The sequence below is a fragment of the Anser anser genome (assembly GCF_964211835.1).
Source record: "Anser anser genome assembly, chromosome: Z".
NCBI classification, from domain to species: Eukaryota; Metazoa; Chordata; class Aves; order Anseriformes; family Anatidae; genus Anser; species Anser anser.
This window is the reverse complement of record NC_139723.1, coordinates 64,421,965-64,444,485: the sequence shown is the minus strand read 5'-3', so window position 1 is coordinate 64,444,485 and position 22,521 is coordinate 64,421,965. Positions and strand designations below refer to the sequence as shown.

The following is a 22,521-nucleotide window of genomic DNA, read 5'->3' as shown; positions in this document are numbered from 1 at the left end:
TTCAAATAAGTGAGATGCAGCACTGGACTGGCATGGGGAGCATTCATGTGCTGAGCAGCACCTCCCAGCAGGGCTGCTGCAACCAGTGGCTTCAGAGCTGCATTGGCACAAGAGGAGAGTGAACACAAGCGATGGCAAAGCAACCCTGGGCAGAACCAGTAGCAGGAGCTGATATGTGCATTGCATTTTGCCTAAGCTGCTGCTGTGCTCATCCCTGTAACTAACTAGGGAGAGAGGGGCCATCACCATACAGGAGCAGTGCTTAAAGTGCTTAAAAAGTACAGACCCATATTGCATCCTTGCTTAAACCACTTGTGTGCTGTTGGTGTACCCACTGTTCAAGCACAAATGCACCTTGCTCAGCCCTGCACGATGAGCTGAAAAGCTCACTCCATTTTGCACCGGTATGCGAATGCTCTCTGCATTTTTCCCAGCCAGCTCCACGTTTGCTGGAAATCCTGCTCCCCCTGCAGCTGGTAGCAAAAAGCTCAGGGAATTTGTTGTTTGGGGTGTTTGCTGCTTGTTTATTTGCAGTTTTCCATGCTAATACTCCAAGGCTAAGGATTTTTCCTGGTTGGCAGCAGCTTTGACTTGCACCCTTCCTCTTGCTACTGGGAGGCTGTCAGCCCTGGTGGCATGAATGCTACCTCAAACCACCCACACCAGAAACCTCAGTTTTAAAGTGAATCAGTTATTTTGGAAGAAAAGTCCTTTAAATCAGGAGGGGAAAGCAGCTGAAGCTAATCCTGCGTTTTACTGTTGTGCAAATAACATCCTTATGTGTCGTGGAATTCACATATGACACAACAGGATAGAAATGACTCCAGAGATTTAATTATTTATTTGTGGAGAAATGGGAGGGTTTATGATGCAAATAATCCCAGGGTCTGCTTCAGTTTGGGGTAATGAAGATTTCATTATAAAAGTGATACCGGGTGACCGACGTTCCACTGTGTGTTGAGGTGCACAAGCGGTCCCAGTAACAGCCTAGTGATGAGAGGTGTGTGAACTGTTTCCCCCACGTGCCCACCTGATTAATTTAGCTCTTTGTGCTCATAAGGGAGCAAACCACGGGTCGGGTCCTGTCCTGGGCTCGGGTCCCACCTTGAGCAGGGAGCAATGCCCTTCTTGCATGGTTTCTGCTCATGGTGGCGGTGTTTGCTGTCCCAAGGTGCTGGGTGCACCCTTCATCTGTCACCGCATGCCTGCTCAGGAGGGCTGTAAGCCTGCTAGGTGAGTCCCCTCACCAGCATTTTCCTGTTAATAATTTTGTTTGTTTTTTTTTTTGTTATCCCCCCTCTGACAGTGGGGGATTCGAGAGCATGCAAACCACCAGCACTGATGATTGCTCCTTGACGGTGAGCTCTGCCAGAGGCTGAGCAAGATGCCCCTCTGCAGCACCCCTCCTGCAGCCAACAACCCCACAAACCTGTTGCAGTCCCCCTGTGGTAAAAAAAAAACAAAAAAAACTCCCTTAGAGGGACATGCACACCTCACCACCATCCTCCTTGAGTTCTCTATTTTAAACTGATTTTGAGCTAGACAGGAGAAACAGCTCACAAGGCTTACCAAAAGGCGTGAGTCACCCGCAGCCTGTGCCCACATCCCCCATGGCCTGTCCCCTGCTTCAAAGCCACCACCGAGGCAGTGTGGGTCCTGGCCATCTCGTCGGCCTGGCCAGCATGGCACGGACGCGGGTTTTGCGTCAGCACAGGCTGTTATCAGGATGCTGGAGTTATCAGGACGCCAGTTCCTGGCCCCACAGTGGTGGGTCCCGTTTTTCCTTGCTGTCCTGAGTCTGTCAGGAGCCTCACTGGGACTTGCTGCTGGGGCAAGAGGATGGATGGTCAGCTCTAGGGGAAACCCTGTATCGCATTAAATCCATTCAGCAGGCCTATAGGATGTTAACTAGTTGTTAAACAAGAGGTGAATTGTGTCAGTCTCAGCTCTGAACAAGAAGGCATTTACCACCCAGCACAGCGGGGCTTCCAAAACCTGTCTATGCAGGATTAAAGGGTTAAAACAATTTTTAGTCATTTCCTTCAAGGATGGATTTCAAGATTTCCTTTTTTTTGTAGTTTTTCAAAGAAAGAGATACACGCCTGAATGATTTATTTGAATTCTTCGTGTTAAAAACCTGGAGCCGTGTTTCCCTGAGGCAGTGGGATTTGGGCTGTGCCTGTTCTCCTGCTGCTGCTGTGTGCCGCCCCAAAAGCACCCCGTCCTGCTGTGCCACGAGCTTGCACATTTCAGCAGGAGAGCATCTGCCCCAGGCTGGTGTTTTTTTTAGCAGGAAAATCTGCATGGGCTCTTCCCCCGTGGGCTTCTGTGCCTTTGCTTGTACACACGCTGGTGCGAGCTACATCACCGACATCTGACAAAATGTCCCCAGAGTGGAGGGGACACGAAGGGGACAGGGGCGTCAGGGCTGCTTCCTGGCTCAGCACCAGCCCATCTGGTGCATGTTTCTGGGTCCGCAGCATCTCCCCCACCCCAGGAATTCCTCTGCTTTGCTTTGCTCTGCCACGGCTCCTTGGTGGAGGGCCAAAGTGCCAGTTTCTTTCCCCTGGCACTGGTGTTGAGGTTAATGATGAAAGAACACCGCAACTTCACTCTGCAGTTTCCGTGGCCTGAGCTAACCATCCGCATGGATAGACACCCAGGTGCTACTTCAGAAAGAGAGAGAACCTGGCCAGGGCTGTGACTTCAGCACTTGGTATAGAAATATCCCAAATGAATAACGTGAGAACTCCCTTGCCTGCCGTCTCCACAGACACTTTGTTCTCAAGTGTGTTTTACCTGAGGCAGCTTCCAAAAGGATTTCTGGGGGAGCGGCACTGGGGCTGGTGTGCTTTTGGGGGAGGGAATCGGTGCCATTTTATTATGCAGAGTGAACAAAATTCAGCTCATGTTTTCTGCTTGCTAGAGACAGCGCGGACACCGGGCTTCCTGGCCCCGCGCCTGCATCCTGTGCTCTCTCCGTATCAGCCAGGAAACTGGCGCTGGCTGTGGCCGGGACATGCGACACCACGTGAAGTCCTGTGAGCAAACACAACTGGAAACGGTCAGGACAAAATGCTAGGAAGCTGATGATGGGAATTACAGGCTCATGAATTACGGATGCTGTGTGTGTCCATGTTTCATCTGCAAAGGGGATGCCTGCTAGACTTTCCCTGCAGATACTGTTCCTGTATAAGGCCTGTTGTTGTGTCACCCTCCTTGAGCATCTTGTGACTTTTCAAAAAAATCTCACTGGGAAGGTGCTTTGAGGATCTGAGATCCTCTGGAGCCTCTGTTACTCTGTGAAAGAGCTCTAAGCTTTCTCTCTGCCCCAGAAATAGGGTTTCTGTTCCTTGCTAAGCAGGCAAAATACTCACTCCCTGTGTGTTGTATTGCTCATATGAAGCCAACATAAAATGCAGATTTCCATGATTAGTAACAAGCCATCCCTCCCCCCTCCGAACAATACAGACAGGCTCTGCCAAACTGGGATGCACAAGGCTTGCGTGCCAAATTTCAGACTGACACGTGGGAAATGGGGCTGCATCTGTAGGTCCAACCCGAGCAGCGAGCCAAAAGTCCAGCACTAAAACCTCCCAAACCTCCCGAGTGTCCCCGCTCCCTGTGAAGCTGAGGAGCCTTCACCAAGCCCTGCCGTGTGCTTCCCGGTGTCCGGCGTGCCGCGGCTGGATGCGGATGCTGCCGGGCTGGAGAAGGAAGCCGGGCCACGGCGAGAGAAGGGCCAGCGAAGGGAGCTGGCGTGCCGGGGCTATTTAAAGAGCTTCTGGCACGGTCTCCTTCAAACGACAAAAGGGGATCGTAAAAGGAAGTCCTGTTGCTAATCGCCATAAATAGAGCTCCAGGTCAGAGAGGAAAGGAACCTCTCCCCTGCTCGCAAGACAGAAATGCTGGGCGTGGGTGGAGGGGTCCCACGCTGTGTCCCAGCCGAAGGGCTGCCGTGTCTTGCTGGGACAAGGGGGGCTTTGGCACGGACATGTGGACAGGTGAGAGCAGCCTCACCTCCTCCTGCAGGTGAAACACAGCCGGCTGTGGTTCTCACCATGGTGGGAGAAACCCAAAACTGCCACAACAAGGAGAAAAACCTTCAGGGTTGTGCCAGTACTTTGGCTGTGCTCAGCCGGGTGGCCTGGGGACCTGAAATCGTATCTCCAGGTGCTTTTGACTACCCCAGTTCATGTCTCGAGCTTCTTTCTTTTTCTGCCCCTTTCATATCTACACACTTTGCACTGATAGTTTTGATTAATATCCGTGCCCATGTTGAGTAATATACTGCTGTGGGAAGGACTGCATGTGAAAGGAGTGAGCTGAAACATTCTGCTCCAGCTGGGAATATGTTTTATACCATAATGCTGGTTTGACACGTTCCTTTGTCCTCATCATAAATCGGAGACATGTCTTGGATTTTCTGTAGTCCCCATCCTTAGTCCCCATCCGCACAGCGATCTCGCCTCTATTGCCAGACACGGTCCTTTCAAGTCTGGTTTGCTGATGGATGAGCAGGCCAGCTGCTGAAATTCAGGGTTTTTTTCACGGTGTGACTGTGGCTGGATGATGCCCGTGAGCTGTTTTTATCTCATGGGTTTGGAAGGGGAAGTTCTTACCACCCAGGCAGGGCGACAACTGGAATGGGGTGAGTGGTCCTGCCTGTGCCCCCTCTGCCTGCTGCCCTCGGCAGGTATCAGTGACAAACACACCTGCAGTCACAAGGAGATGTACACTGCCCACCCTAAAAACTGCTTCAAGTCTGCTTTGTACACTGGCTACCCAGTCCCTGCTTGCAGAGGTAGGTGCAAGGAGAACAGCTTGCCAAATGCTTAGTTCTGGAGCTGACAAACTCCAGGAACAACCTGGTTGGCCCAGGTCAGCTCCAGAAAGCTCTCTGTTCAGACGTCCTACAGCACTGTCAGGGGTAACTGTCTGCAGGCTGTGATTAGGTGCGTGAGAGCTTTTTGCTCGGCAGTGCAGTCTTCAGCGAGGTTTCATTGCCATCAGCACATGGTAGCAAAAGCAAGCCAGAGCTTTGTGCTACAGCCTGGCCTTACATTAATTCTTTGGATATCGTACTGCTATCACTTCAAAATATTACCTGCTTTCCTACTAAAGCCATGAACAAGCAATAACATTTTCTTCTTTTTGGCCCTTCTGACACCCTTTGCAGCATTGGCGAGGTGCTCACGCTGCAGCCCTGCCCTGCCAGTGGCACCTCGGCCGGCCGTGTGCGAGCTGCCGGTCGGGGCCGTGGTCTCCAGCTGGCAGGAGCAGCTCTGCCTGAAGAAGCGTTCCCCACGGGTGCCGGCGTGGCGGGGAGTCGCGGTGCCGTGCCGATTCGTGGGGCACGCACCCCCGGGCTGACTTCCCACGCTGGTGGGCTGCTCTGCTCTGCTCTGTGTGCCTGGAGGTGGGCCAGGGCTGTGAAGCCTGGGCTCAGACACGTGTCTCTGTCAATCTGCAGCACACCACGGGATTAGGTTTTGTCCCTCCATTGGAGGAGTGTGCATTTTAGTGAAACGGCGGGGCTAGGGACTGACCCTACACTTAGTTAAACCATGAGGCAGCTCCTGAAGTTTCTACGTGCTGGTGTTGTGCGGATGTGAGAGGGAAGCATCCTGTAGTGTGCTGTGGTTTGTGAGCAGTAAGCCTGCCCTGCCTGGGTTTGCCCAGTTGGAGTACATGGCACAGGCTGGGGGGCGATGGCACTGCACAGACGGTCTTCTGTACACAAGAGGGAGTAACTCTGGAGGAGGAAGGTGGGGTGAACAACCTCAGGAAGGGAAATGCCAGTGCGTCAGGTGAGATTCCTGAAATTCAGCTCCCAAGGTGTCCTTTTGTTTGTCTTTGCCACTTGTCTCTCCAGGTGTTCAGCACCTAAGCAGCGCATGCAGCAGCATGTTGCTTGCTGCAGGACCAGGCCCTGCAAGACCAAGCCACAATGCCCAGCAGCACAGAGCTGCACAGACAGCAGGAGAAGGAGCTGGGGTTTGTAACAGACCCAGAGGGTCTCCTGCTGCCCAAGGACCACCCGGCTGACTGCCTCGGGAAGCCACCCTTCCACCGCCTTGCTGCTCAGCGCAGCTTCACCTAAGGGTATTCTGGCACCGGTGGTCAGGGGTTCGCGCTGGTGGCTTGCTTATGCCGTCCCTGGGATTTTTTTCAGGCCTCTTCATCCTGAAAGACTTCATATTTTCCTAGGTGGTGTAAGTGGTGGCAACAGCACAAAGCCAAAAGGACATGTCCTTGATGCTGAAATCCGCTTATCTCCCCTCTCCCCCAGGACATGGATTAAATAGACTTGCAAGATAAACTCTCTTATCAAAGGCAAAGGGTGAAAACTGGAGTCTGGATAGACAGGAGAATAAATCCAACTGTACATTAGGAAAGAGGGAGTAATTATTACTTTAAAATATAACCCACAGACTTAATGCTGTGTGCTTGCTTCATATTCATGATTGAGAGCGTTGCTTATCTGAACTGGAAACTTTGGAAGACAGGAATGTGTTTGAGCTCTGCAAGACATTTATTCTCTCTGGCTTATAAGCACTCACAAAGGGGTGCAGACCTTCCTGAAAAACTAGAAGGGGGAACTAGAGGATGGAGATGAGGTAAAAAAAAATGGGCTGAGTCAGGTACAGAGTGCAGCTGTAAATTAACTGGAAAAGGCAGGGGCTTTCAGAGGGGAAGAGTCCCCTTCAGAGATGGTCTGAAGTGGACCTCTGTGGGGCAAAGCTTGGAGCCACCACCCAGCCCCAAACCTGTCTGTGAGCTCTGAGCAGCTTCATACAGTAACTGCATAAATATCATAGTTACATGTCAAAAATCAGATAAAATATGCTCTTTCTGTTGGCTTTGCGAGGAGATTTTCTCATTTTATTCAAACGTGCATCTTGGAGTGAAACTCTGGGAGAGAAGGGACTAATGAAACCTCCTGCGGATGGGAACCAAATCCACAATTGGCACACGCATCCAAGAAGTGCGTTGCCAACATTTTTTACAGCTTTTCTCCTGGCCGGCGGCTGCTTGCTCCCACTTCTGCTGCTGATTTCCACGAGATGGAGCTATTCTAACATGGGTGGGTGAAGGCTGTGGCGGCAGCCCCTGAGGGGAGCTGATGGCGGGGGAGAACTGCACGGTACCGTGTTTCATTTCCATGACAATGTTTCTGAACTAGGTAGGCTTTTATAAAAAATGATCATCGCCAAAAACAACAACAACAGCAACAACAACAACAACAAAAACACCAGAGCTCGATGTGCATTTTGCCAGGCTGCATCACCTATAAGCTCCTTGGAAATGGGCCCCCACCAAAACTGTTCCCAATGGGTGCAGGTGGGTGCAGGACACCTTCACCCCACAGAGGGACAGCCAGTGGGTCACAGAAGCCTGCCTTTGCCATGCTATGGTGACTCTCTTGCGTGGCACTTCCACCCTCCTTAATCTGCAAGAATTTCGGCCCTGTTGTCCTGTGAAGTACATCTGCCCACCTCGTGGGCCATGCCGGCAGAGCCAAGCTCCCCGTGCCCTGCCCTGCAGTCATGCTTCCCCACTGCGGCCCTCGTGAAGTCTGACAGCAGCGGCTCAGGCAGAGGCCTTCGTCTCGGGAGTCTCTACAGGAACTGTGAAGATTAGGGCCCGGTTTATACACAATATTTACAATGCTTTCAGAGAGGATATCCTGAAGACATTCTGCTTGCCCTTTGCATTGCAAGCTGTGCTGGCACCGTGACGAGAGGTTGACACTTGTCCACAGGCTGCACGTCCCTTTGCACGGAGCAGATAAGCCGTATCTTTGTGACAAGGTGTCGCTGGCAATGCCTGCCTGCTCTGAGCGCGTGGCTGCGGCCGCGGCCGATGCTCAGAGCGGTGGTGGAGGTTTCCCTGCTGCCCCGGGGCCGGGGCACAGCCGGCTGCTCAGTGGCACAGAGGCAGGGATGCACACGGTGCAGTGCTGCAACACCAGCCGGATAAATAAGGGCCAGCTAGGTCGGGCAGGGGGCTGCTGCTGCCGGGTCTGGTAACGCTGCACCTGTCCAAATTCCCGTGTGAAATTGTAATTTGCAAAGGCTGGAGCATAAACTTTTTTTTTTTTTTTTTTTTTTTTTTTTTTCCCCAGTGCGCATTAACATCCCTCGTCCCTAAGCCTGTGCTTTCCATGGGAGAGAACTTTGGATGAAATATAAAAAAACCTCCAAAGAGCTCCCAGTCAAGGGGCACCCCCTTTTCCAGGTGCCTCTGGGGCAGGGTGTAAGCTCTGTGTGTTGTGGGCACACAGCTACTTAGCAAGCACTGATGGGCTTTTGCTTTTTAAGTCCAGGACAGGGGCACCATCCATGTGTCTTCAGTTTCTTTGGCCCAAAGGCGATCCTCCATCGGCTGAGGAACACATGGAGGCACAGGTGGGAATCGGCGAGCTCTGCAGCTGGGGAGCACTGGGCTCAAATTGGCTTGTCCCTCCTCCTCTGTGGAGCCTACCGCAGTGACCTTCTTTGAATTAATTCTCCTTGGGCTGGTTCATTGCCCCATCCCACTTGTTGTTTCATGGAGCCCTCAAAAACCTCTAAGCCAGTTGCTTTGAACACAGTTTTAGAGGCCCAATATCCATACAAATGCGGGCCTACCTCCGCAGGCCTGGCACGTAGCCGCTGCACACTGCCTGCGTGTGCAACTGGCACACGTGCCCATTGGGGTCAGGCTTGTGTGGATGGCAGGCTGTGCAGGTGCACCGGCGTGCCCCATGCCTGCCCCAATGCCAATGTGCCTTGCAATCGCCCCAGAAAATCCTCTGTTCGCCAGAGCCGTGGTGGGGCATGTGGCAGCTGTTGCTAAACGTTGGTGCCATGGATATTTGTTTCTTCTCTGTGAGAAGAAAGGAGCATGAAGAGGAGCTAATAAACCACAACATAAATATTGCTGTTTGAAAGACCTGAAATAGGAATTACTTGGGTTTCCATGAGTTTCACATGGCAGGGGTGTGGGTGATTTAGGCTAGTGATTATTCAAGACACAGGGTGTGATTGGACTTTATGATTTGGAAGGATTATACTTTCTTATGAAGTGGGTGTTTAATTTCTCTTCATTTTTAACCCATTCTTTGTAAATGCTAAAATTACAAATTATCATGCCTTTGGTCTGCGGCGTAGGACAATCTGTGCTTGTTTTCTCCCGCCTTGGCTCAGATTAACCACTTTCCTCAAGTAATACTCATGCTACAAAAAAATCTGACTTTTCCTTTTCAAATAGTTCACACGAGTGAGTGTGTGTGCACACTCGGGCAGGGATGTGTGTTTCGTAACAGGTTTCTGTGCCTGTGACTCAGAGCTGAGCTATTAAGCCATAACACATGGCTGACATCTGGAACTCACTTGCAAGCTTCTGTCATTCAAATACTGGTAGCCATGGCTTGCTACTCCCCTTCCCTCCAAGATGTAGCCATGCTTTCTCTATCCACACCTCATGAAACAGAGGTAAAAGGCTTTACTGGGCCTATTGGCGTTGCTTGATCAATGTAGATAACATGTTTTGTCCAAACCAGCTTAAACATGTGTTCAGAGGGCTTGGCAAACACATCTTTCTAAACATAGGCTCTGCTTTGGATTTAAAGTGATTTCTTACCATGAGAATATTCAGAAAAATTGCATATTTTCACTCAGTAAGAGTCTGTGCTTGCTCAGAGTGCAAGCAGTCACCTGTTAGCTGGTAAACTGGGGTAAGAATTGCAGACAGATTGCTCTGGTGTTTCAATGTAATTAATTACATTAATTCCTTCAGATGAATGTCTCTCATTTGGCCAGTTTTAAAGCAAGATTAAAATGTGCTGGTGTTTGCTGTGATGTGGAACAGTTTCTTGCCCGTGCTCCACACTGCACTGTGTGAGTGCCTTCTCTACTCCCAGAGCTGTTTGCTGCAGGCTGGTTTGCTCCTGCAGAGCTTAAAATCTTTCATTCTCCTTGAGACTATTGTGGAGATGCCAGGCAGGGTATTGTAATGAAGGGCGTGTTGAATATCATATTGATACCAAAGGGTAATGTAGACTGTTGTCTAGATGTTGCTGCAAAGAGTCTCAAACTGAAAGGGTAGATTGGGAGTGGGTTGGGCTCTGATTCAGAAAAACATCTAGGTATATTTTTTAGCCCAGCTCTAACTGGGAAATCATACAAGCGTATTCCTAACTTTGGGGATTGTCCAACTTTGAGAAAGATGTGTCCACAAGTGCTGCAAGGAGAAAGGAGATGCCACTTGAAGCCTACCCTGACCCATCTCTCCTGGAGAGTAAGGAAGTATAGCGTGTCCTCAAGGCACTCTCCTCTGCCTGCTGAAGGGCCTCAATAGGGGTGATTTTACCACCAGCATAAATGAAGGTGATTATAATGTTTCGGAGGGGCAGGCATATGAAGGTTTGCTGCAGAGGCTTGTCAATCTTTGGCTCTCGGAGTAAAAAGTGTCCATGGTGGTCAACACTATGATGCCTTTGACTGTCCTAGAAGTGAATTCAGTGCAAGATTTCTAATGTGGTTCAATGTAAGACCTCTCAGGTTGAGCAGCAAGAGCTTCACACACAGAGAGTGCATGGCCTACAGCATGGCTCTGACAAATATTGCTACCTCAGGTGCTCACTTAACTGTGTGCCTGACCTGCCAGCTTCTCAGATACGTGTTTTTTTTTTTTTTTTTTTTTGTAAGTTCTGTTGGAAGAAGTTATGTTTGGTCATGTTGTGTTCAGGTGTAGTGGTGTGCAGTAGCTGGGTAAAAACTCATATCAGTGCTTCAGAAAATGCTACGTGCGCTGAGGTCTCTGACTGCTACTGCTGTTTAATGATCCTACTGTGCCAAGAGGGTCTGCTTGCAGCAGACTGTGATGCTTCAAAGCACAATAGCTGGAAGAGCATCCCACCTGGACCCGTCATCCTCATGGATTTACATCACCACTAGCTGGACAAGGTGGATTCGTATTGCTCCACTCACCTGTCAGGATGAAAATGGAGATCTTCAAATTCGTATGGACTGATTTCATCATCGGAGAGCCCCAGTGCTGGATGTGGCCTTGAGCTGTGCGCTTGTTTTTAGCTGTTGGCAGCGCTGCTAATTGATTATGTAGCTACACAAAAGTGATGTGCTATATACAGCAATTAAAACTATGCTGTCAGACTGTCAAAATTAATCTCACTTTCGGATATGGCCAGACACAATACTTTTTTTTTTTCTCATTATGAGGATTAGAGCTTATTATTATGTTTGTTTGGTACTCCTGGTTGAGAAACTCCTTTTCCAGTCACTTTGTAGCTTTTTGATAAATCATCAGCTTTTGAGCTCAGCATTTCCCCACTAGATCTCTAGGTCAAGCTGATTCTACTGGAAAACTCCAGCCAAAATGGCTTGCCCACTTTTGAGTATAACCCCTGTACAGCACAGAGGATGGCTTACCCTGGTAAAAGCTAGCCATGAGAAAGTCATCTCAGCTGAGCCTTTTTATTGGGATGTGCCTTATTTTGCTTTGAGGATGTTTCTCCAAGTTTTGCCAGACTATGTACTTTTTGAAATGTGGTCTACTCGTGGTGAGTAGGAGCTCATGAGAGCTCAGTAGCTAAAGCCTCGCATCCTCTTGAGTACCCCATAGCACAGCCTGTGGGTTCACACCATCCCCTGGGGCTGCCCAAGATCATTGCATCCCTTGGGGTTGCCCACCAGAGCCACGTACCCTGGGGCTTGCACCAGCCCAGCCCAAGGTACCTACCACTGACCAAAGTCTGTGCCTCACGACATGCTCCCACTTGGAAACAGGCAATTTATGCTGGATTTTCCCAGAAACAGCTCCTCCAATCTGGGGTGGGATGGGAACAGTGGTCTTTGAGTCCGGTCCCTACTGAGGCTCACAATTTTGGCTCACTCTTTGTAAGGTGGAGCCTATCACCTCCCACAGCCCCTTGCCCCTTGCCTGTCTTCCCGGGTGGCTGTGAAAATTAACATGCTGTTTCTGAGGCACTTGCGTACTGTGGTGGCATGGGAGAAAAACAGGCAGAAATTAATTAATCTGTCTTCAGAGCAGGGTTCTGAGGATTATAGAAAATAAGCCTGTTAAACATTAAGGAGAAAACAGAATGCTCTGTACTGGGCCCTCACTCACCCTGGGTACTTAATGACATGTTTTCACTGGAAAAAAAGTGGTATGATGGTGTTAATTAAAGGCCATGCCAGAATGCATATGTACAAGGGGGGTAATTGAAGGATGCTGAATGTCTGCCAATTTGACATTACCTAACTAGCTTGATTTTCAACTGTAGTAATATTCTTGTATTTATTTATTTTTGGGATGCCATATGAAAGAAAAATATTTTAGCAAAACAGCATACTGAGCAGAGTAAATTACACCGGTAGGGTTTCTTGTTACTTTGTGCCTGATGGAGACAATGAAGAAGAATAGTAAACAGAGCAGACAAGCAATGGTGTGCACATCATACATAAAAAGGTACTGTAACAGCAGCGATCTGTCTGCCATAGTAATGAAGTCAAGTGCTTGGAATAATATGATTTCACAGCAAGAAATGATAGCGGGGGTCTGCTGAGCTGAATCTCTGTATTAGATGGCTGTGACTTATCCACATGAAACTACAGAAAAGGTTAAATCTTAATTTTATTAAATGGAGAGTCAGAGCGAACAGGCTCACCTTATGGCTTTTCTAAATTCTTAGATTTTTTTGTCTCCAGCTTGTTATTTATCAGAAGCTGTTTCTTGCAGCTCTATGGACTCCCTGCAGTAATGGGTTCACAGACTCATGGTGCTAGCCCTCATCCTCAGGCTCCTGCCCTCGCTCTTGTGCTGTGTTGTCAACCGCTGTATCCAAAGACTCTTTATTCTGTCCAGCTAATTGGTATACACCTCTGGTTAAAAGAAAAAAAAAAAAGAAAAAAAAAAGAAAAAAAAATGTTCTGCCCCCCTTTTGCAACTGCGAAACCCTGGCAGAAGATTGTGTTGCTTGCCCAGCAAAATGGGTTTGGATTCATATCACCGGTTCTCCAAACATCTTAGACAAGCAGCTTCTAATCTGCTCTGCTCTGTGACTTTGCTCCCCTCTTTCCTTGGGCTGGCAGTGGGGGCACCACAGATGACCCATTTCTCCCCTCTTCTCTTGAGTTGGCCTGTGCTATTTTCAGGCTTTCTGTTCTGAATTAGGTCAAAAGATTTGTCCTTTTACAGGCAGCTTTCACTCAAAATTACTTGTGCTGGGACAAAAAGGGAAAAATCTGATTAAATATCGGAAAACCAAACTACACCACACACAACATAATTAACCCTGAGCTTGATGGAAGGTCAGCTGATTCTTGAGATGATTTGTAACCATTAAATTGGGCAAGGGCAGACATGCATCATTACTTGATCTTATCTTCATTGCCCTGGTTGCCTTTGATCTCCATTTGTCCTTTCCCATTTGTTTATGCTCTTTCATGCCTTGCTTCAAAGTAGACTGTAAAGCCTTTGGGGCAAAGACCAGTGGTGCGGTGGTAAATGGGAAGGACAGACAGACTCCCTCATCTGCTGGCCCAGTCTTGACTGTGGGAAATGAGTAAATGCTGAACTGCCAACAGTAAGAATGGGTTAATTCACTCTTGGAGTGGGGAAGTTAACCCAAGGCCACAGTGTGGGCAGACACCAAGCATCTTATCTGGACCTCTTGATGGCCAGTGCAGTGCCCAGGAGCGAGCTTGGCCTTCACTCTGATGAGTTACTGACTAGGGGACATGAAAGAATCTGCTATTATAACAAAAAATATAAATAAATTAAAAAAAACATAGAAATGTTGGATATTCTTAGCTTCAGCTTTTGTATTGTTTTCACTCTAACAGGAAGTTTGCAAATATTTCCATTATTCTCTGTGGAGACATTGATCTTCAAGACACTCTTGAATACGTAGTTATTGTCAGATTCTACACAGAAAAAAAAGAATAGGATGAGGAAAAGCCAGAGATAAGACAGCCCATGGGGAAATATCAGAAGATTACCCTAGAAATGTACATCGATCTTTTTAATGCTTTTAATTGTGTTTAATGCTTGAGGGAATAAACTGCACAAAGCAGCAGTCTTAATGCTAAATTAGGAAAAAACAGTTGCAAGAGAGCTAGGCCTTAAACACCTTGTACAATGCATAAGCTGAAACTGTGTGCCGTTAGTTTCAGCAGTACAAGGTGTGCTGAGCCTGTGACTGGACAGGCCAGCTCAAGAGTTACGTCCATGGCAGGAAAGCTAGGCATTAACTAGATAAAAGCCACAGAAGAGCAATAAGAGTCCTCAAGGACGCAGCAAATAACCTCTGAGAGTGAAAGACACTGAGAACCGTTCAGCCCAAAGAGTGGGGCAGTGAGGAGGGAAGAGACAAATGTTGTGGTAGAGCAGCACTGCTGCAGAGTAAGGTAAAAGGCTGTTTACAAATGGGAGTGAAGAAGTCTGGTTTGAAACTGGGAAGCACTTTCTAAAAGTAATGATGGTGAAGCACAGGAATTGGATGCCAGTCCTCAAGAACAATTGGGAGAAACATGTCTCAGTAATCACACTGCAGCAGCTGATTCTGCTCTGGGACAGTGCAAAGAGGAACACATTTCAAATCCCTTTGACCTGTACACTCTATGATTCTACAACACAAATATTTTAAAGTACTTTGGCACTGAGTAAAATGAAAGAGGAGATAACCTGGCTTCAAATTTATCTTGGTTGGTATGCTTAGTGTCAGGTAGCATATATTTGCTTTTCACAGCACAATGCCTTTCACTTCGTTCTCATAAATGATTGAATGAAGTGAAAGAAAAATATATGAAGTTTCTTCTGCAGTAAAGTATGATATAAGTCTGATCTAGGCTGAATGTTTGGATCACACTACTTCTAACATGGCTTTATCATGAGCTCTGAACATCATCGCTCCCTGTCAGCTCCTGTTTTGTGTGTCTGTTGGCCTACATGGTATCAGGCTTCATAGCTTGGCTAAATGAAGGTAACTGTCAAATGCAACTTGTTGGGAACTTGATTCAAGCTATGGCTTGGTTTGGCAATTAAATTTCTGTAAGTCTGTTTTGTGGTAACATGAACTGTGCTCCTAGAGGGGAAACAAAAAGCTAAGAATAGTATTAATAGGAATGTGGCTTTGGTGGTTTTTCTTAGTAAAGAGACAGATGAGCAAGACATAGCCTGTAAGAGGAAAGAGAAGGGGGGTGGGTATGGAGGAGAAAGGGAGAGATAATGAGTTCTGAAAATTCCAGGTGCGATCTAGTGGTTTAGGCATGTTGAAAGGTAGACTGGATTTGCTAGCTCTTAACCACCAAAGATAACTTCATACTGTAGCTGAAAGAGAAATTACTTTCTCAGATAGTATTTTTTTTAAGCTGCTTCTCTTATATATGCACTAGAATGAAATTCTAAACAGTTATCTGGAGCTAAGCTAAGTGTATTAAATAAACATGCTGATCTGAAATCTGACACTTTCATCCTTAGTGCAATTCCTCTGGAGTTTCATGCAGCAGAGTTTCAAAGACGTTTTTTGGAGAGACACAGAATGGAGGGATAAATTTCAACCATTTCCCTTAAAATTGAAGAGTTCCATGAAAATCATGTAGGTTTTCCTGGAATTTCAGTTTCACAAAGAAAGAAGAATGGTAGAGGAGTAGTGAGATACTTTAATTATTTTAAAACATTCCAAGAAGGTTCCCCTTCACCCCCCAAACCGAAAACTGAATATTGCAGTAAAATAAACATGTCAGAATATTAGTGGAACGTTTTGATTTTTGTTGATTCCAAAATGTTTGGATGACTGGAAACCAAATGTTGTTGCAGAAACTGCCTTTTTCAAGAAGTGGTAACTTGAGGAGTGTGCTCCATCCTGCTGGGGGACAGACAGGTGTTACACAGCTCTGCTCGGAAGCTTCCTCATTTCATGTTAGTTCCCCATATTGAAGATCAAGAAAAGAACTGAAGTTGTCCTAGCAAGCCAGGTTTTGTACCACATATTTAGGGAACGGAACTTGATGCTAAAAACCACCTACTAACTCCATCCAAAGGAATAGGTTTCGCCTCTGGCTGCTCTCTCTCCTTCCTTTTCCTCTAGCACTGCCCTGGGACATCCCCACTGCCTGCAATTGCTCATCCAGAGGGGTCAGCAGAGCACTGTCACACAGCTCTCCAAAATGTTGCACTGGGCACTGCATGAACCTCCACTCTCACGTCTGTCTCCAAAGTAGCAGAGTCTGCACAGTGACTTTTCTCTGCTGTGTGCAGACTTAACGCAGAAGATCCATGCGGTCTTTGCTGTGGATATTGCTTTGCTCAAAGAGCACTTCTCCACAGAAGTGATAGGATTAGTGCAGGCTGCCAAACCTGAAAAAACCAGTCACATAATTGTATAGGATTAGTTGATGGTTGTATCGTGTCTTTTCCACTTCTTCCTCGTCTTTACTAACTGAACTGTTCATTTGCAACCACAAGCTCCTCCCCAAGACAAATTTACTGCAAGGATGTCAAAAGAAAACACTGTTCAGTTGATTAACGGGTTACACAGAATTGGCTCCAGCCCATAGATTACTATTGAAGATTGTATGTAGCTGATGCTTTCACCATTTCATCATTTCAGCCATCTGAAGTGAGTGCACTTGAATTCTAGAAGACAATCATCTAATCCTCCTTTACCACTTTCCTTCTTTAATGGGGATTGCAGCTTCTGTTTCCTGGCAAATGATTACAGAAACATTAAAAAAACAAAGCAGGTGTCTTATTTGCCTCCAAGCACTGAGGCTACATTCAGGATGTACCTTCACGGTACATTGCAGCTAGGGTCCCTTGGTTTGCTCAGCCCAGAGCAGAGCAGGCTGAGGGGAGGCCTCATGGCGGCCTGCAGCTCCCTCACGAGGGGAGCGGAGGGGCAGGCGCTGAGCTCTGCTCGCTGGGGACAGCGACAGGACCCGAGGGAACGGCATGGAGCTGGGACAGGGGAGGGTCAGGCTGGGGGTTAGGGAAAGGTTCTGCACCCAGAGGGTGGTCGGGCACTGGGACAGGCTCCCCAGGGCAGTGGTCACGGCACCGAGCCTGATGGAGTTCAAGAAGCATTTGGACAATGCTCTCAGACATGTCACTTGATTTTGGTGTGTCCTTTGGGGACCCAGGAGTTGGACTTGATGATCCTTGTGGGTCTCTTCCAACCTGGGATATTCTATGGTTCTATGATTCTATGTCTGCTATGTTCAATTAAGATTGTGATCCTACTGATGAAGGAATAGCTGCTGTCTAATCAATTATTTCTTTATGGGCCTGTGCTGCCAGTTGTCCATATTGCTGTTACTGCCTGAAAGTTTGATGCTGTAAATATCTTAGATTTTTGTCCACTCCAGGTAATTCAGACTTCTCCAGAGGTCTCCGGATGTCTGTGGTCTCTCAGGTTAACTTGTTTCTGGGAAGGCTGGCAGCTTTGGAAGCCGATGTGTAGCTTCTGAGGTGTCTCCAGACTCCCTGAGTGGGGCTGTGCACTGCAAGGTCAGGTTCTTCCCCAGGGAAAGGAAAAGGAGGCTGTAGAATAGGGCTGAAGACTGCAGGCTTCATAGGTAAGAATGTAAGAGGAAGAGAGAACTGTCTGCAAGCTGGAGCTGACGGTTCTCGTTGCAGCCTGGTGTCCCCTGGGTGTTCAGCCACGGGACCATGGCATTCCCTGCAGTGTGGATGAAAACCCTCTGGCTGATTTACCACTGCAGGCAAGAGGCAGGGTTGCTTTCTGTAAGTGCTAGAACACATTAAAATTTTATTGTTTGTTTTAGTGATTTTTTTTCCTTAAAAAAAAAAAAAAGTTTAACAATTAGCAGGGAAATCTTTCTCTTTTGCCCAAAGGACACGTGTTTGAAGCTCTTTAGCTTCATAGAAGCTATGCAGGATGATAGTTGTATCTGTTCAGAAGCATGCAATATAATCTCAGCACCATGCTTGCTGCAAGGTGCCCTGAAACCCAGATTCAGATCCCTCAATGGTAACAATGGTACCAGAGGTACTTGTTTGCACATCAGGATTTCCTTGCAAAGCCCAGTGCTTGATATACTTGTGCCTCACCAGGCACATGGCTGGACCTGGCTCAGCATTAGCAAACGAAATGATTTGAGAAGAGGGAGTTATGAATTTCAGACCCTTTTCTGAATGAGGCAGAAATATGACTTAAACCCACATCTGTTGCCTTTCTGGCTATTATTTTAATCAAGGGAACAGCCTGCAGTATTCTAATGTTTTCTGTCAGAAATGTTGTAGGATTAGTTTCCATTCCAATATAGGATGAAAATATTTGATGTTTTAGCAGAGTAGGACTTCTTTGTGGCTGCCAATGGAAAGGGTCCATTGCATTGTTTTGTGGATCAGCTGTGTGGTGATGGTGAGCTGCCAGGGCCCCATGGAGCTCCATATCACTAATTAACATTGTAGATAAAGAGAAAAACTCCTTCATGTTTGTTACTATCCTGTTGTCTCTCCTTTACAAGTAGAGATGATGTGGTCAGAGAAAGGGGTCAATGGCTAATGATAAGCAGGATATTTCTCAGTAACTTCAGCTTCCTAAAATACATTTATTTTTTCTTTACACTTGGTTTCATATTCACCCTTCTCTGTATATCCTAAAGAGCTGAGCCTGTTGGGCAAACCCAGAAGATAGAGGAGATAAAAGCATGCAGTGTCCTTTTGGAATGGATCCATGTGGCTTCCAGTTCCCTTTGAAACTTTTCTGAGACACCATTGAAGATGCAGTTATTGGATAATGATGAAGACAAATGTGGTCATTCATGGTATTTGCTTACAACAGAGAACATTAAGTAATCAAGTCATAATATAAATATAAGACTTTGCCAATGCTTCCTCACTTGATTTCTCTTCACTTCTTCCCACTGTTTGATAAAGCTGATTAGTAGAACAATGTTGCTATCTTTTGTCTTCTTATTTATTTGTTGAAGCTCAGATGATGAGGAACCTATGTCTTGGGCAGAACTGATTTTTGCTGCTGCAAAAACACTGATGTGGTTATTAGGAATCATGGCAGGAGAATATTGAGGCCTGAGTAATGAAAGCTTGAACTGAACTTTGTTTCAATTGCCAATTCAAAACAAAACAAAACAACAAAACAAAACAGCAGGTTTGAATGCCTTTTTTTTTTTTTTCTCAGTGATATGTAATAGGAAGGAAAATTTTACCTTGGAGCTACTGAGTGTGTTAGTTTCTTCCCAAATTAAATATTCTGTTTTTTACACTTTGAAAACATTGTAGCAGTTCAGTTTAAAGCTTCATTCTCACCTTTGTTTGGTTAGCACTATTTGACCAGAATTGTAAACAGTTGATTTTTGGTTATCTATGAAACTGGATATTTTGTTGAAGTTTTATTTGTGACTACCCCTAGCCACCCTCAACAATGTTTCTGTGGCCTCTGAAGCAAACAAACAAAAAAATCCAAACAAAAAGTAAAACAGCGGGATTGCCAACAGCAAGGGTGGTTGCAATTATTTATAGTGCTGTTGAGGTTCCACTGTAGAAATAATATGAAGAGAGACAGATTTATCTCTGAGCCAGATGAGGTCTTGATATTGCTGTCCTGCTTTGGCAATGCCTGAGGTACTGCTACAGCAAACTCCCTGGCTGCACAAGCAGCTTTTGCAAACCATGGGTTGAGTCTGTGAGGAACTTGCCATAAATTGGGGAGAAGAGAGGCAAAATTACAGGTATCTCTTAGACTCTGATGGCAGCAAAACCACTAATACACATCTGCAGATCCAGGACTGTCACCACCTCTTAAATGCAGTGAGCGTTTAAGGGGAGCATGGCCTTCAGGGGACGCTCCCTGATGAAGTGCTCCTGCTCCAGCAGGCTGAGGAGGGCAGAACAGCTAGAAACAGAGTTGGAGGGTATCAAAGCCTGCACTCCAATCTCCCCTTGATTTTCCATGAAGCAGGACTGTGATCATGTCTGCAGTAGCACTTCGGACATTTCCTCTGGAGCTGAATCTGAAGCAGGATTTTTTCCCTCTGAAGGAGGATATGCCTCCGAACATTGTGTCTAATGACATCCTAGGAAACACGAAAGATGAAAGATACATTGTGAGATCATTTGGTGTCTTCCATTCTTCCAGGGAAGCCCTGTGACTCACTTTAAAAGCAGTTGGTGGTTTTATTTTCAATTTTGTTTTAGTCAGATATATGTCATTTTTAAAAATGGCAAACCTGCTTCTCATGATCTGAACAGAGAAATAGGATTTTCAAGGTACATATATGAAAGAAATACAGCCATCAGCTTTAGCTCCTACCTGAGATATCCAGCATCACAAGTGTGACTGGGAGCTTCAGGCTCTGCAGTGACGTTACCTCACTCACCTTGGCAAGCAGCCTTCCCTTTTCATCAGTGCCTGGAACTTCATTACAACAGAAAACATATTGTGGAGAGGGGATGTGTAAAGATTATGCCATACAACTTGAAGGTCCATTTTTCACTCAGAACAGGTTTTCCATCCTCTTCTGGAGATGCCTGCTAAGCAAAAATCTGTATTGCATTTCCGTGGAACTTCGGGTATCGCTTCTGACTGCATCATGATTGCCTAATTTTAAGATGTTTCTTGCTGCTGAAAAGGGGTAGAAAGCATGATTCATTACTGGATTTGGAGATGCTCAATGCCGACAGCAAAAATTTTAGTTCCATATGTTCAATCCTACTACTCAATGATTTCTCTCTCCCCTCTCTAATGAGGTTCATCCCTTGATCTGGAGGATACATACCTGTACATTTTTACCAGAGCAAGCACTTTCATATATTGTCACATACAGATCACTTTCTCAGCAGGCAGGGGTTCAAAATCAAGCATGACCTCTGCCTCTGTACTCTTGTTTACCTTCTGATGGGGGAAGCAGGGCTGGGCTATGCTTTGATCATTTTTCCCTTTGTATAGGCTGCAAGAAGGAGATGGTAGAATGCAGAATGATGGCAGGGCAGCTGCAGTGGCCTTCACACAGCCAGAGCAATACTAATGCGGTCAGTTTTGTCATCTCTCCAAGGGACCATATGGCTTTCTTCATGTGCCACTGGATCTTTATCTCAGCAGGTACAAAACCTATATTTCTCCCAGTGCACTTAAGGCTGGCTATAGGGCTGGAAGAAATGACACTATCTCTTGTAAATCTCTATCTCTTTCTCTTTTTTATTTTATTTATTTTTTTCTTTTCAGAATTCTAAAACTCTCTCATTTTTATTTTTATTTTTCAGAATCCTAAAGCCCACAGAAGGCCCCATCACTGTGCGCTTTGCAGCAGGGACACCCCACAGGCTCCCAGACACTGCTGCCTGGAGCACTGGGGCCTCACCAGGTTGGCAAGCTTTTCTAACGAACACAACTTGCAGTAGGGCCATGAGCAAAACTAGGTGCTGCCATAGCCACCCTCTTTGGAAACTGAAAGTCCCTCAGAGCCTGGGAACCCAAAAGAGACCTGCTTGCCTATGCCTGAACTCAAAATGGCTCTCAAGGGTCTTGGGTTTCCTTCCAATGCTGTTGGTGCCTGGTGGACGCACATGGCTGTTCACTCGGGTGATGAGCAGAGCAGCTGCCTCTGTGAGCTCTCCTTGAATGGTCAATCCCTGAAGGCTTCAGTGGTGTCCCAGACCACCCCTCCTGCCCTAGGGTTTGTACCCTGTCTCCGGTGCCAGATCTTGGTTGGCGTCCCCAGCATGTGCGCATTTCCAGACCCAGCCTTGCCCAACACATTGTGGTGGCTTCCAACTGGCTTTGAGAGATCAGCTGTGTGCCTGCTTCCCCTGGCCAAGTGCTGCAGCAGTAATCAGTGACCCTACTAATTAATATTTCAAATATACATGAATAATCCACCAACTCTCCATGTCTAGGTATTTTCTCAGATGCTCCCTTCTTGCCATGGATCATGGCTCTCTCCTGGGATATCACACTTTCATTTCAGACCTGGGAAAAGGCTTGCATGGTGAAAGCTGACATGTGTTTCTCCAGCTGTTTTAGTAGGTTTAATAAAAGATGTTGCCCTCTGGCTGCAGGCCTTGTTGTTTCATATTCTTGGACTATCGCACCCCAGCAATACCACTGCCAAGCTGCAGCAAGTGGCTCTGCTCTCTGTACTGCTACTGAGAGCTCGGGCACATCAGCCTGCTGCAGTTGGGGTCTTTCTGAAGTTCTCTGGAGGCAAACGGCTGATGTAGAGGTCCAGGGTGCCTTTCCCCTTTCCCCTTTCTGGGCTTTGGCAAAAGGTGGCTAGTTCCTGAGGCCGTACTGTGTCATTTTCTCGGGGCTCCTGGCTCCCAGCTTGGACTGAGACGTTTGTTTCTACTACCTGTCTCTCCACACCCTCGTGGCTGGAGGACCAGTTCTTGGGCCTTGGTCTGCAAGCACTCCCGCTTCTCTTGGATGGAAATCAGTAAGTGACAGCTTGCACATTGCTCTGTAATTCAGAACACTTAGATGAAGCCTGGCACATCTGCAGGTGCTTCCATTGGATACATTTCCATTTC

At 47.0% G+C, this 22,521-nt stretch overlaps 1 long non-coding RNA gene across 1 annotated transcript; it reads left to right on the top strand.

Annotated features, from left to right (window-relative positions):
- The first annotated feature begins 14,378 nt into the window (after nt 1–14,378).
- On the top strand, nt 14,379–21,985 carry LOC310888996. The gene is made up of 3 exons (XR_014576304.1): nt 14,379–16,630; nt 20,942–21,094; nt 21,256–21,985. It is a non-coding gene; the product is annotated as an uncharacterized lncRNA (long non-coding RNA).
- The last annotated feature ends 536 nt before the right edge of the window (nt 21,986–22,521 follow it).